Here is a 14,662-nt window from a genome sequence, read left to right as displayed (position 1 = left end):
GTTTCCATAGGATTCTCCTAGGTAATTCACCTCTTCCATTGAAGGGTTCTCAGGATCATAGGCTTCTTCCTCAGATGAAGCATCCTTAGTACTGTTTGGTGCATTTTGCATTCCAGACAGACTTTGAGAAATCAAATTGACTTGTTGAGTCAATATCTTGTTCTGAGCCAGTATGGCATTCAGAGCATCAATCTCAAGAACTCCTTTCTTCTGATTAGTCCCATTGTTCACAGGATTCCTTTCAGAAGTGTACATGAATTGGTTATTTGCAACCATTTCAATCAGCTCTTGAGCTTCTGTAGGCGTCTTCTTCAAATGAAGAGATCCTCCAGCAGAGCTATCCAAAGACATCTTGGATAGTTCAGAGAGACCATCATAGAAAATACCTATGATGCTCCATTCAGAAAGCATGTCAGAAGGACATTTTCTGATCAATTGTTTGTATCTTTCCCAAGCTTCATAGAGGGATTCTCCATCCTTCTGTCTGAAGGTTTGGACTTCCACTCTAAGCTTACTCAATTTTTGAGGTGGAAAGAACTTTGCCAAGAAGGCATTGACTAGCTTTTCCCAAGAGTCCAGGCTTTCTTTAGGTTGTGAGTCCAACCATGTCCTAGCTCTGTCTCTTACAGCAAAAGGGAATAGCATAAGTCTATAGACCTCAGGGTCTACCCCATTAGTCTTGACAGTGTCACAGATTTGCAAGAATTCAGCTAAAAACTGATGAGGATCTTCCATTAGAAGTCCATGGAACTTGCAATTCTGTTGCATTAGAGAAACTAACTGAGGCTTAAGCTCAAAGTTGTTTGCTCCAATGGCAGGGATAGAGATGCTTCTCCCATAGAAATTGGGAGTAGGTGCAGTAAAGTCACCCAGCACCTTCCTTGCATTGTTGGCATTGTTGTTGTTTTCGGCTGCCATGGGTTTTTCTTCCTTGAAGAATTCGGTCAGGTCCTCAACAGAGAGTTGAGTCTTAGCTTCTCTTAGCTTTCGCTTCAAGGTCCTTTCAGGTTCAGGGTCAGCTTCAACAAGAATGCCTTTGTCTTTGTTCCTGCTCATATGAAAGAGAAGAGAACAAGAAAATATGGAATCCTCTATGTCACAGTATAGAGATTCCTTGAGGTGTCAGAGGAAGAAGAGAAATAGAAGACAGAAGTAGAAAATTCGAACTTATCAAAGAAGATGGAGTTCGAATTTTGCATTAAGGGATAGTGTTAGTCCATAAACAGAAGGATGTGAGAAGAAGGGAAGTAATTTTCGAAAATTAAGTAAAAGATTTTGAAATTTTTTTTTTAAAAACACTAATTTATTTTCGAAAATAAGAGTGGGAAAGAAATCAAGTGATTTTTGAAAAAGATTTTGAAATTAGAAGTTAAAAAGATTTGATTGAAAACTATTTTGAAAAAGATGTGATTAAGAAGATATGATTGGTTAAAAAAAATGTGATTGAGAAAATATGATTTGAAAACAATTTTAAAAGATATGATTTGAAAACAATTTGAAAAGATATGATTTTAAAAATTAATGACTTGCCTAACAAGAAAAGATATGATTCAAACATAAAACCTTCCTCAACAGAAAAGGCAAAAAATGTTCAATCAAATCATTAATTGTTAGTAAGTATCTTTGAAAAAGGAAAGAAATTGATTTTGAAAACATTTGATTGATAAGATTTGATTTGAAAAAGATTTGATTTTGAAAAACTTTGAAAAACTTGAAAAAATTTGATTTTGAAAACAAAATCTTCCCCCTAGCACCATCCTGGCGTTAAACGCCCAGAATGGTATACATTCTGGCGTTTAACGCCCAAAATGCTACCTTTTTGGGCGTTAAACGCCCAACCAGGTACCCTGGCTGGCGTTTAAACGCCAGTCTGTCTTCTTCACTGGGCATTTTTGAATGCTCAGCTTTTTCTGTGTAATTCCTCTGCAGTATGTTTTGAATCTTCAATTCTTGGTATCATTGACTTGAAAAGACACAAATTAAAAATATTTTTGGATTTTAAATAATCAAAATGCAGCAAGAATGAAATAACACTGCATGCAAGACACCAAACTTAGCAGTTTGTATACTACTGACACTAACAAGATGAGAATGCACATGAGAAACAACAAAACACTCAAGTCAATAAAATTCAAAGATCAAAACAAGAGAATCATCAAGAACAACTTGAAGATTAATTAAGACACATGCATAAATTCGAAAAATGCAAGAAGAACAGAAACATGCAATTGACACCAAACTTAAAATGAGACACTAGACTTAAACAAGAAATATTTTTGGTTTTTATGATTTTGTAATTTTTTTTTTTGGATTTTTCGAAAATTAAGTGGAAGAGAAAATAAAGGTATCAAAATTCTTAATTAGAATTCCAGGAATCATGCAATGTTAGTCTAAAGCTTTAGTCTAAAGGAATTAGACATGGCCGGCTAAGCTTCAGCAGGACATTGCATTCAAGAGCTAAATTGATGAGAATCAATCAGCTTTGGTGATGATAAGAACATCACCCTGAAACACTAGAATTCATTCTTAAGAACTCTGAAGAAAAATAATACCTAATCTAAGCAACAAGATGAACCGTCAGTTGTCCATACACAAGAACAATCCCCGGCAACGGCGCCAAAAACTTGGTGCGCGAAATTGTGATCACTACAACTTCGCACAACTAACCAGCAAGTGCACTGGGTCGTCCAAGTAATACCTTACGCGAGTAAGGGTCGATCCCACGGAGATTGGTGGTATGAAGCAAGCTATGGTCATCTTGTAAATCTCAGTCAGGCAAACTCAAATGTATAATGGTGATGAACGAAAATAACATAAAGATAAAGATAGAGATACTTATGTATATCATTGGTGTAAGAGCTTCAGACAAGCGTATGAAGATGCCTTCCCTTCCGTCTCTCTGCTTTCCTACTGTCTTCATCCAATCCTTCTTACTCCTTTCCATGGCAAGCTCGTGTAGGGTTTCACTGTTGTCAGCAGCTACCTCCCATCCTCTCAGTGAAAGCGATTGCATATGCTCCGTCACAGCATAGCGGAATTCATCTGTCGGTTCTCAATCAGACCGGAATAGAATCCATTGATTCTTTTGGCGTCTGTCACTAACGCCCCGCCCTCAGGAGTTTGAAGCACGTCACAGTCATTCAGTCATTGAATCCTACTCAGAATACCACAGACAAGGTTTAGACCTTCCGGATTCTCTTGAATGCCGCCATCAGGTCCTGCCTATACCACGAAGATTCCTTTTAAAGAATCCAAGAGATATTCACTAAGCCTCAGATGCTTGTAGAACAAGAGTGGTTGTCAGTCACTTTGTTCATGGGTGAGAATGGTGATGGGCGTCAATCATCACCTTCATCAAGTTGAAGAACGAGTGATATCTTGGGCAAAGAATAAGCGGAATTGAATGGAAGAACAATAGTAATTGCATTAATACTCGAGGTACAGCAGAGCTCCACACCTTAATCTATGGTGTGTAGAAACTCCACCGTTGAAAATACATAAGAACAAAAGTGATCATTGGTTTCGGCCCCAGAGAGGGAACCAGAAGAACCCAGATGAAAATACAATAGTAAAAGGTCCTACTTATAGAGAACTAGTAGCCTAGGGTGTACAGAGATGAGTAAATGACATAAAAATCCACTTCCGGGCCCACTTGGTGTGTGCTTGGGCTGAGCAATGAAGCATTTTTCGTGTAGAGACTCTTCTTGGCGTTTAACTCCCGTTTTGGTGCCAGTTTGGGCGTTTAACTCCCATTCTTGTGCCAGTTTGGGCGTTTAACGCTGGGAATTCTGAGGGTGACTTTGAACGCCGGTTTGGGCCATCAAATCTTGGGCAAAGTATGGACTATCATATATTGCTGGAAAGCCCAGGATGTCTACTTTCCAACGCCGTTGAGAGCGCGCCAATTGGGCTTCTGTAGCTCCAGAAAATCCACTTCGAGTGCAGGGAGGTCAGAATCCAACAGCATCTGCAGTCCTTTTTAGTCTCTGAATCAGATTTTTGCTCAGATCCCTCAATTTCAGCCAGAAAATACCTGAAATCACAGAAAAACACACAAACTCATAGTAAAGTCCAGAAAAGTGAATTTTAACTAAAAACTAATAAAAATATAATAAAAACTCAACTAAAACTACCAAAAACATACTAAAAACAATGCCAAAAAGCGTACAAATTATCCGCTCATCACCTTGTATGGGAGAAAATGTCAATCTCCGCTATGTTGGTATGAAGCTGGAGAGAAAAGCTTGTTGGGGCCAGAAATGATAGCTGAGACTACTGGGCAAGTCAAGAAAATCCGAGATAGGATGCTTACGGCGCAGAGTTGTCAAAAGAGTTATGCCGATCAAAGGCGAAAGCCCTTAGAATTTGAGGAAGGAGACCATGTTTTCCTTAAGGTTACTCCGACTACAGGAGTAGGTAGGGCGATTAAGGCAAAGAAGTTAAATCCTCGATACATTGGTCCATTTCAAATCCTGGAGAGGATGGGACCGGTGGCGTATCGGATGGCTCTACCACCTCATCTTTCGAACCTGCACGACGTGTTTCACGTGTCGCAGCTTCGGAAGTACACTCCTGATGCTAGCCATGTGTTAGAACCTGAGTCGGTTCAGTTAAGGGAAGATTTGACGCTTCCAGTGGCTCCGGTCAGAATTGATGATACTAGTATCAAACGGTTGCGTGGAAAAGAGGTTTCATTAGTCAAAGTGGCATGGAGTCGAGGCGGTGTTGAGGAACACACTTGGGAACTTGAGTCGGAGATGCGAACAGACTATCCGCATTTATTCTCAGGTAATTGCATTTTGAATTTTGTGGGCAAAATTCCCAATGAGGTGGGTAGAATGTAAAACCCGGTTAATTAACGGCTAATTAACCAATAAATGAGAATTTATTCTAGAAAGCCTAAAATGTGATTTTTATGGCTAAATGTGATGGAGGAGACTGAGACGAGAATTTTGGTACCAATTTTATAGAATTCGGACCAAGATTGGACCGAACGGGCCAAACCGGGCCAACCGGACCCAAAGTGGGCCCTTGGCCCAACATAACTAAACCAAAACCCTAGTTTTCAGCACTCTCTCTCGTCATTACACACACAACCACGCTGAATTAGAGGGAAGGGGGGGAGAAGAACACTCTCTCAAGTTCTTTCTCTCACTTGATCTTCAAACCACCATAACTTTTGACCTAGAGCTCCGATTGCCGCTCCGTTTGCGGCCACGCGTTCACCGCGGAGAGCTCTACAAGACCCATACAACTAATCTTGAGGTAAGCCACGTGTTTCTGTTCGAAATTCTAGCCCTTATTTTCGAGTTTCATGGGTAAAATGTTGAGATTTTGGGTTCTTTGATGTTATAGGACCCAACTCTCTTGAAGGAGAAGGTTAATCTTGTCTCCTTGGACCTTGGGTGTGGTAAGATTCTCAACCCTAGTGTAATTTTGTTGTTCTATGATGTTTGGGTTTTGAGAAGTTGTGTATGGGTATGATGGTTGTGGCTTAGGTTGTGTATGTGTGGATATTGGACCTTGATTGGTGACTTTGAAAAGCTTGGAAAGGGTTTGGTGGTGAAAAATCTGTTCTTGGAGGTGTTGAGACCTTGAGGGATTGTGGATAAGTGGTTTGGAAGTGCTCCGGTGGAGCTTGGAAAAGTCGGCTAAGGTATGGTTTCGGTTTCCCGTATCTAATATGTAATGTGGTAGGAAATACTTAGGCTAGAGGCCCTAAGATAGGCATTGAATTATTGATGTTGTTGAATGATTGAGATATATGATGTGGTCATATATGTGATGATGATTATTGATGCCTTGGTGGTATGATGTATGAGAAATATGCATGTTGTGATATATGCTTGATGATTGGTTATGGTTGAATTGTGGATTGAACCATGTTGATAGTGAGTATGATGTTGATTGTGTACAATAATGATTTATTGGAATTGGTGTTGTTGAGAATTGGCATGAGGAATAGTATATGATATGTCAATGTGTTTGAGTTTGAGCCACTTGGGTGAAGTGGGGTAACCTGATGAGATAGTGATTTTTGGTAAATTGTGGTAATGCGTCAATGTGTGAGTTGAGGAGGCTTGATGTTGAATTTGATATATTTTGATTGATTTCAAAGGAAAGGGATGAACTTGGCATGTTATGATTGGTTTTGAAAAGAGTTGGAAATGGCTTGTTTTGAAAATGGCACTTTGTGGTTTTGTATGAAAATATGTTTTTTTGGGCACACTTTGGCGGGACATAACTTGGACTACGGATCTCCGTTTTGTACCAAATCTGTTTAGAAATAAAATTGGATCCGGGATGTCCATGCCGTTCGAAGAACGGGTGAAAAACGATTTAAAATGAGGAAGTTATGTCCGTTGGAAGATCGGGGTTTAAATCTGTGAATTCTGCAGCTTTTAACTTAGAAAATTTTTAGCAGAATGACCCCTTGCGCGTGGGCGCACTTGGCGCGTACGCGCCGATCTTTCAGAAAATGCCATCCATGCGTGCGCGTGGTGTGCGCGGGCGCGCCGATTGTGCTGCACCCAATGCCCAGCCATTTTCCAGAGAGTTATGCCAGAACTGTGCCAGTGTTGTGCCTGGGGCACGAGAACACCCGCGCGTACGCGTGGTTGACACGTGCGCGTCGATTGGCAAATTTGTAACCCACGCGTTAGCGTGCATGACGCTTGCGCGTCGATGAGGTTTTGAGGCCATCCACGCGTGCGCGTGGAGTGCGCGTACGCGTGGCCCTGTTTTCATCCCAAAGTTGATTTTGAGTTTTAAAAGCCAAATCTCATACTTCTAAGCCTCCGATCTCACCATTTATGTCTTAAATCATTATGACATGCCTAGCTATTAAAAAGGGGCTAGTGAATGAGGTAACTTGCGAGTGAAGCAAGGGAAAAATGAATGATCAATGAGGATCAAGTTGATTTTGTGAGATGCGGAGGATGGTGGTGGAAGTGCTGGTTATGCCATGGGCCGAAAGGCTATAATTGTTAATGAAACGGCTGGTTATGGATTTAACCGTGAGCCGAAAAGGCTGTGTATGATATGAATATTGGATGGTTTTGGACTGAACCGTGAGCCGGATGGCTGATATGGATGTTGATCCATGGATGAGAATTCATGCATGTTTATGCTGAATTATTGATAATTGAGATTTGCACTTCCACTATCAGAGGCACGAGATCCCTGGGAGGAAGCAGTGGCTAGCCACCACGTACTCCAGGTGGAGGCTCGAGACTCTGTTGACCCTATGTCGTAAGTGTGGCCGGGCACTATGAAAGACCCGGATGAGCTCGCCCCCGAAATATTCACCAGTGAGGGTGATGGATATGGATCATGATTATGATCAAGTTTATAACGAGTATAACTCGAGTTGGGGATGCGCGACAGAGGGACAGTCCAATGGTTAGCGACCAGGACTTGTCGGGTTGGCTCTATAACCGACAAGATGATATCATCAGCCACTAGGGACAGGCATTCATCATATGCATACTATGTGAATTGTTTGAGATTGCCTATTTGATTGCATATTACTTGCTAATTGTCTAAATGCCTTATCTGCTCCTATTTGTATATTCCTTGTTTGATATAACTGTGTTTGCTACTTTATACTCCTGCTGGTGGTTGGGAGGTCTGAAGGAATTGGAAAGGGAAGTATTAGTTAGACTGAAGAATCTTTAGTCAGATGCCCTTATATGGTTTAGCTTGTTTATAAGCTTTGATATTATCTGGAGGAAGTTCTAGGATTGCCTTTGGCTTTCCTCTATTATTATATATTATATATGTGGAAGCTGTTACCATGCTGGGGACCTCTGGTTCTCACCCATGCGGATTTTGTGGTTTTCAGATGCAGGACGTGAGGTTTCCCGCTGAGGCATGCTGGAGACTTCTAGATTTGCGAAGATCCTTTGTTCTCGGGACTATGTTTCGGTTTATATGTTTTGCTTAGATACTTTTATCTCCATTAAATAATACAAACTATGATGACTCCTCTTATGGGAGATTTTGGAGAATAGGTTCCTGTATTTGTGTCCCTTTGGGTTTTCTTTGGGGTTTTTTTCTTATTTTATCATATGTATATATTGCTATGCTCGGACCGGTTATCTTCGCAGCCGGATCTTGAGTCTTGATATCCCTATTTTTGACACTCCTTTGTATATATATAATCTCGCGTTGGTTATCCTTGTTCGTTACGTTATCGATCGGAGTGTTGCGCTTTCGAGTTGCGATTTTTGTTTTCCCCTTTTTCTACAAAGGCTCCTAGTTATAATTAATCATTCATACTACTATACGTACTAAATTTTTATTTTAGAGGTCGTAATACCTTGCCATCTCTGAATTATGACTTAAGCATAAGACTCTATATGGTAGGGTGTTACATACCGGACCGGTATAGGATCTATTTCATCGGTTTTTGATTGAACCGGTCGGTCTGATCCGATTTTAATAACTATGATATCAACACATCATTGTGAAACAATTAAGTAACTATGACATTTTAAAAAATTGACCGGATTTACATGGAGCTAATTTTTAATTTTATTTGTTATACTAAAATTTTAATTTTAAATTCTATCTATATTTTTTTTTAAATTTAAAGAGATCTACCTATGCTTTTACAAAAAATTTTAAGTGTTCAAGTTGTGGTTATTTCTTTCAAAAGATTTTTTTGTTTGTTTTCTTAAAATTGAAGTCTAATTTTATTTAAAAAATATTATTAAGTTAAAATAAAATTTGAGAATGATGTCTTTTATTTAACGCAGTATTTTGTATAGAATTTTTTCCTTGAATTCTCCAACAAGATTGCAGACGATGGTGGATCTGAAGTGTTGGAAAATACTATCACACCAGCTAAGCAAGTATTCTCGGAGTCCGAAAATTTGGGGGCGAAAGGAGATACTTCAACTTGTAAAATGATCAAGATTAAGAATAAAAATTGAAAATTTAAGTGCACATATTTTAGAATCTTCTTTTTAAGTCTATCTAATAGAATAATGCCAAATATATATTTGTTTTAGTGAAAATATTATTTGTTCTTAAGTTGTTATTTTTATTGTTTTTTGTTTTATTTTTATGTTTAGAATTTAAAATTTTTTTAATATAAGTTAATATTATTTGGTTATTATTTGTGATTTTTTTCAATTAATATCTTGATATTTTGTTAATTTTTAATTTAGTGTACGATATCATAAAATTTTATATTTCTAATATAAAATATTGTTGATATAATTAAGTTAGTTATTAATTTTAAATATATAATTATTTAAAATAACCTAATTCTAATTTCTAATGGCTAATTTAAACACTTTGTTTAGACTTTTTAATTTAAAAAATATTTTTTTAACTCTTAAATAAGCAAATGTCTTTAAAAATATCTATTTTTATTTACATAATTTATAATAAACAAATTTGCTAACTACAAAATATTAGATTCAATTGAATAAAATTACTTATTTTTTTTAAAATGTGAGATTATTTATACTATTTTAAAAAAACTAATATATATTTTTTTATACCTAATTTTTTTTATTGTACCTAAAAAAATTGAACTAATTTAGTAGTTAAAAAATGGAGAATTTTTAGCTGGTGTGACGTTAATACATTGAGCTTGAAAATTATTTACTTAGGTGTCGTTATTAAAAAATTTTAAAACTTTATTTATAAATTATAAGTTATTTGTTTAGGTAGTTATCTTTTAAATTTTAAGTTATTTACTTAAATTATTTTACTTAGGTTGTTATTTTTTAAAATTTAAGTTATTTACTTAGGTTGTTAGTTTTAAATTTTTAAATACGCTTTCTTTTTAGATATTTACATAATTTATAATTTATAAGGATATTAATTTTTAAATTGTAATTAATTTTTTGTTTTTATTTACAAATAATAGGATAGATACCATTTATGATAAAATTAAAACAATTATTTTTAATTTTTATTTTCTAATTAGATTAAAAGAGTTTTATATTTTAGGGATAAAATTTGTGCTTCCAAATCAGATAAATGTGTCATTCTAGCTATCCGTGTCTTTCACAGGTAGCATGAGATACATGTTTCATAATTATTAAGATACTCTAATAATTTGTAAAAATATATGTATATCCTGATCTCTTCATCACAATGACATGTAACTCGAGTTGGTAAGAGATTGGTAGAGTTAATAATTCAAAGAACTTAAAGGTTGAAGACTGACCAGATATATTATGTAGAGTGTTCAAAATTAAGCTTGACATGATAACCTCCGATTTTAAGCAAGGGATTCCACTCGAAGTGCAAGATACATGTATTGCTCATCATTTAACCTTATTTTTAGAAAAAAATTTTGTTAAATTATTTGCACAATTATATATTTATCAAAGTATATATATAAAATAGATAGTTTATTTATAACATATTTTTTTATCTTTTTATTATAATGATGTATATGGTAGAATTCTAAAAGAGAAGTCCACTACATATTCATATTTTTTGTAGTTGAGTGGAGACCACAAAATAACAAACACAACTTAAATTGACCGATTAATATTGTAAGATTGTTTGATCGTGTTCAACACTCAAAATTGTTTATAGCTATGTCTACATATATAATTCACGGACCATTTGCTCAAAATCTTCCTACATGAAAGATAAGTACTACACCAAATAGGTGTAGTTTCTGGTGGCTATGTCCATTGGTGGCTAAGATGACTACAGGCATGGCATATATGATATTTTGAGTGTTGACCGTGATTATGATCCGTTTAGTTGCGATAAATTCATTAATCAACTTGGATAAAGTTTATGCTTTTACTAAACATTGGCAAAGAAAAAAAATAAACGATATATTAATGAAACATTAATTTAAACAAAATTAAAATTTGAAAAAATTTCACTTCCTTCTTGTGAGATGCTAAAATGACATTTTTATCTCCTCTATTTTATAAATGTACATTCTCCTCTCTTCTAACTTCTAAAAAATCTCATCTTTAATCTATTTTAAATTTTGAGAAAATTCCACACATCTCTCCTGCGAAATGCTAAAATGACATTCCCTTCCCCTCTATTTTATAAATGTACGTTCTCCTCCCTTCTAACTTTTAAAAAACCCCATCTTTAGTCTATTTTAAATTTTTTGTGTTAACTAATGTTAACTTTATCCATTTTTTGAGAAAAAAATTATTTTTTAAAAATATACCCACTAACAAAAATTTTATTTTTTATCATTAAATTTTGCTTACCAAAATATCCTTTAATAAATTATTTTTTTATTAATTAAATTATATCTTAAAAAAATTTAATAATTATATTATTTTTTCTAAAATAACCTTCAATAAGTTTTTAATTATTAAATTATAATTTTACCAAAAATTTTTTTAACAATTTTTTTATATTTTACTATTACTTTTTTTTATATCTATATATATTATTTTAACATTAAATAAAAAATTTTAGTAAGATTATTTTCCAATATCAATATATATTAATTGTTATACATATTAACAGTAGTAAGATTTTTTTATTTAATGTTAAAATAATATATATTGATATCAAAAAATTAATAGTAAATATAAAAATAATTGTTAACAAAAATTTTAGTAAAATCACAATTTAATAATTAAAAAATTATTGAAGGGCAGGTATCTTAGAAAAAAAATAATTTAATTATTATTTTTTTAAAAAAATATTTTGGTAAAAATACAATTTAATCAATAAAAGAATAATTTATTAAGGAGTATTTTGGTAAGAAAAATTTAATGATAAAAAATAAATTTTTTTTAATGGGTTTTTTTAAAAAATAATTTTTTAAAAAAAATAGATAAAATTAACATTAATTAATACAAAAAGTTTAAAATGGACTAAAAAGAAAGTTTTTTAAAAGTTAGAAGGAAAGGGAATGTACATTTATAAAATAGAAAGGAGGAAAGTGTCATTTTAGCATCTCGTAGGAGAAGAAAATAAAATCTTCTCTTAAATTTTTTGTGTTAACTAATATTAATTTTATCCATTTTTTAAAAAAATAAATAAATTTCTTTTCTCATTGTTCATTGTCCATTGTGTTGCTAGATTTTAGGAACAAAACCTTTATATTGGACAATCTGATTATATCCTATCATTTATGATAACTATAATACTAAGGAACACCACGTATCATCTCTTCGTTGGTTGGTCAATTTCTAGCCACCAATAGGTACAAGAAACATAGCCACCAGATACGTGGCCCACCAAATATTATCTTAAAACATTCAATAACACCACAGTTATTAATGGTAGTTATCCATCATGTTGAAGATAAGACATAAGAGTAGTCACTAAAAGGAAGAGATTCCATATGGATAATAAGAATGTAATTTCTTACAACGCGTATCTACTAATGTCTTATCAAGCGCATGTTAACGTACAGTACTACAACAAGTCAAATACTATTAAATATTTGTTCAAGTATATGAATAAAGGTTCAAACAAGGTGGCAGTTGAGGTTTCAAAAGAAACTTTTGGTGGAGAGGATGCTCAGATTATTATGAGATCAAATAATTTTTTAATTTTGGGTATTTGTATGCACGTGAGGCTGTGTGGAGAACTTTGACATATGATATTTATCGGAGATGGCCTTCAGTGATGAGATTAACCTTTTATTTGTCTGAAAAGTAAAATATCATCTTCAAAGATAATGACAATCTTTAAAAAATCATGAAATAAGAGAAAGAAAAAGGTACGATATTCTTAGAATGAATGGAGGCCAACAAAAATTTAAAGCAAGTCAAACTTTAACGTATGCTGAGTTTTCAAATCAATTTGTTTATGATAGAAATAAAAAGGGGAATGACATTCACGCAAGAGAGGGTATTCTATTGTGAGGTTAAACTATGTTCTATCGGGTATAAGTGATATCTATTATATGAGAATTTTGTTAACTATTCAAAAAGGTTGCACAATATATAAGTCTATTATGACAGTTAATAGGATTATATATCCTAGCTTTCAAGATGCTTTTTATTCATTGGGACCACTGTATGACGATAGAAAATTCATTACAGTTATTAATGAGGTTTGGTCATCAATTGAGAAAACTATTTGTGATGTTATTGATATCTAATAATGTTAGCAAACTAAATTGTATTTAGAATATAACTTGGACATTATTAACTGACGGGATACTATATAAGAGGAGAAAAATATTGAAAAACTAAGGTATTTTGTTGTGGTAAATCATTATCACATGTAAGAGTTTACTTGCCAAAATCAGTATTCACCTATGGACAGCTTTACGTTGCTTTGTCAAGAGTTAAGAGTTGTAATGGCTTGAAAATTCTGATTCTAGGCTAAGATAGCAATCCAAGGTCATCAACAACAAATGTCATGTTCAAAGAAGTTTTTAATAATATTTAGGTAAGAAAAATAGTATTTTCGTTTTAGTAACATGCTATGATTTATACTTTTGTAAAAATATTTGTCGTAAATTTAACTAATTTATCTATAACTATACTTTTAGACTTCAAATGAAACGTGTAACATAGAGCACAACATTATATGGCAATTGTTTATCTAATGATGTTAGTAAAATATTATATTGTCGATAACCTTTTGTTAGTTTTTTGGTATAAAGTTTAGTGCAACATTGATATGCTACCAATACAGTTATATATATTCTTATCTTTTTAGGTCTCTTTTCTTATTGTTCAAGAATATTATAAATTTTAAACTGTTTTATTTGTGTTTTATTTTAAGTAAATATAAAATAACATATTCAATACACTCATTATATAATAATGATGATAGTATTATACTAAAGTTAAAAAAATTTATGATTATAAAATACTATTTTTAATTTATCATGTCAAATTAAAATACAAGCCCGTGCATCGCACGAGTTTAACACTAGTTAGTCTCTATTTAACATGGATCTCAGGATGATTTCTAAATTAAAGAGGTTCTACTTTTCTTCATCCCAAATTCTACACTAAATTAATAACAAGTCGTGGTAATTTGGTGTCTAGTTATACATTTTGGATTTCTATATATATGTGTACATGTTGTAATACTATAATAAACATAGACATAAACCAAGGTAAGTTCACATGGTTGGAGAGATCAGAACGAATTGAAGAAGCTTGACCATGTTATGAAATCACTCGTCCCAAAAGTTTAAGCTGATGGGAGAAGGCAACATTAATGTTTATATCTCTAAAACTCTTAGCAAACTAAATTGTATTTAGAATGCCACTTGGACATTATTAACTGACGGGATACTATATAAGAGGAGAAAAATATTGAAAAACTAAGGTATTTCATTGTGGTAAATCATTATCACATGTAAGACTTTACTTGCCAAGATCAGTATTCACCTATGGACAGCTTTACGTTGCTTTATCAAGAGTTAAGAGTCGCAATGGCTTGAACATTCTGATTCTAGGCTAAGATAGCAATCCAAAGTCATCAACAACAAATGTCATGTTCAAAGAAGTTTTTAATAATATTTAGGTAAGAAAAATAGTATTTTCGTTTTAGTAACATGTTATGATTTATACTTTTGTACAAATATTTGTCATAAATTTAACTAATTTATCTATAACTATACTTTTAGACTTAAAATAAAATGTGTGACATAGAGAACAACATCATATGGCAATTGTTTATCTAATGATGTTAGGAAAATATTATATTGTCGATAACCTTTTGTTAATTTTTTAGT

At 33.5% G+C, this 14,662-nt stretch overlaps 1 non-coding gene across 1 annotated transcript; it reads left to right on the top strand.

Annotated features, from left to right (window-relative positions):
* The first annotated feature begins 405 nt into the window (after nucleotides 1-405).
* On the top strand, nucleotides 406-513 carry LOC130959609 (small nucleolar RNA R71). The gene has a single exon (XR_009078681.1). It is a non-coding gene; the product is annotated as a small nucleolar RNA R71 (small nucleolar RNA).
* Nucleotides 514-14,662: the final 14,149 nt, after the last annotated feature.

The sequence above is a fragment of the Arachis stenosperma genome, chromosome 10 (genome assembly GCF_014773155.1).
Source record: "Arachis stenosperma cultivar V10309 chromosome 10, arast.V10309.gnm1.PFL2, whole genome shotgun sequence".
Taxonomy (NCBI): domain Eukaryota; kingdom Viridiplantae; phylum Streptophyta; class Magnoliopsida; order Fabales; family Fabaceae; genus Arachis; species Arachis stenosperma.
Note: the sequence above shows the minus strand (reverse complement) of the source record. Positions and strands in the feature narration are given on the sequence as shown.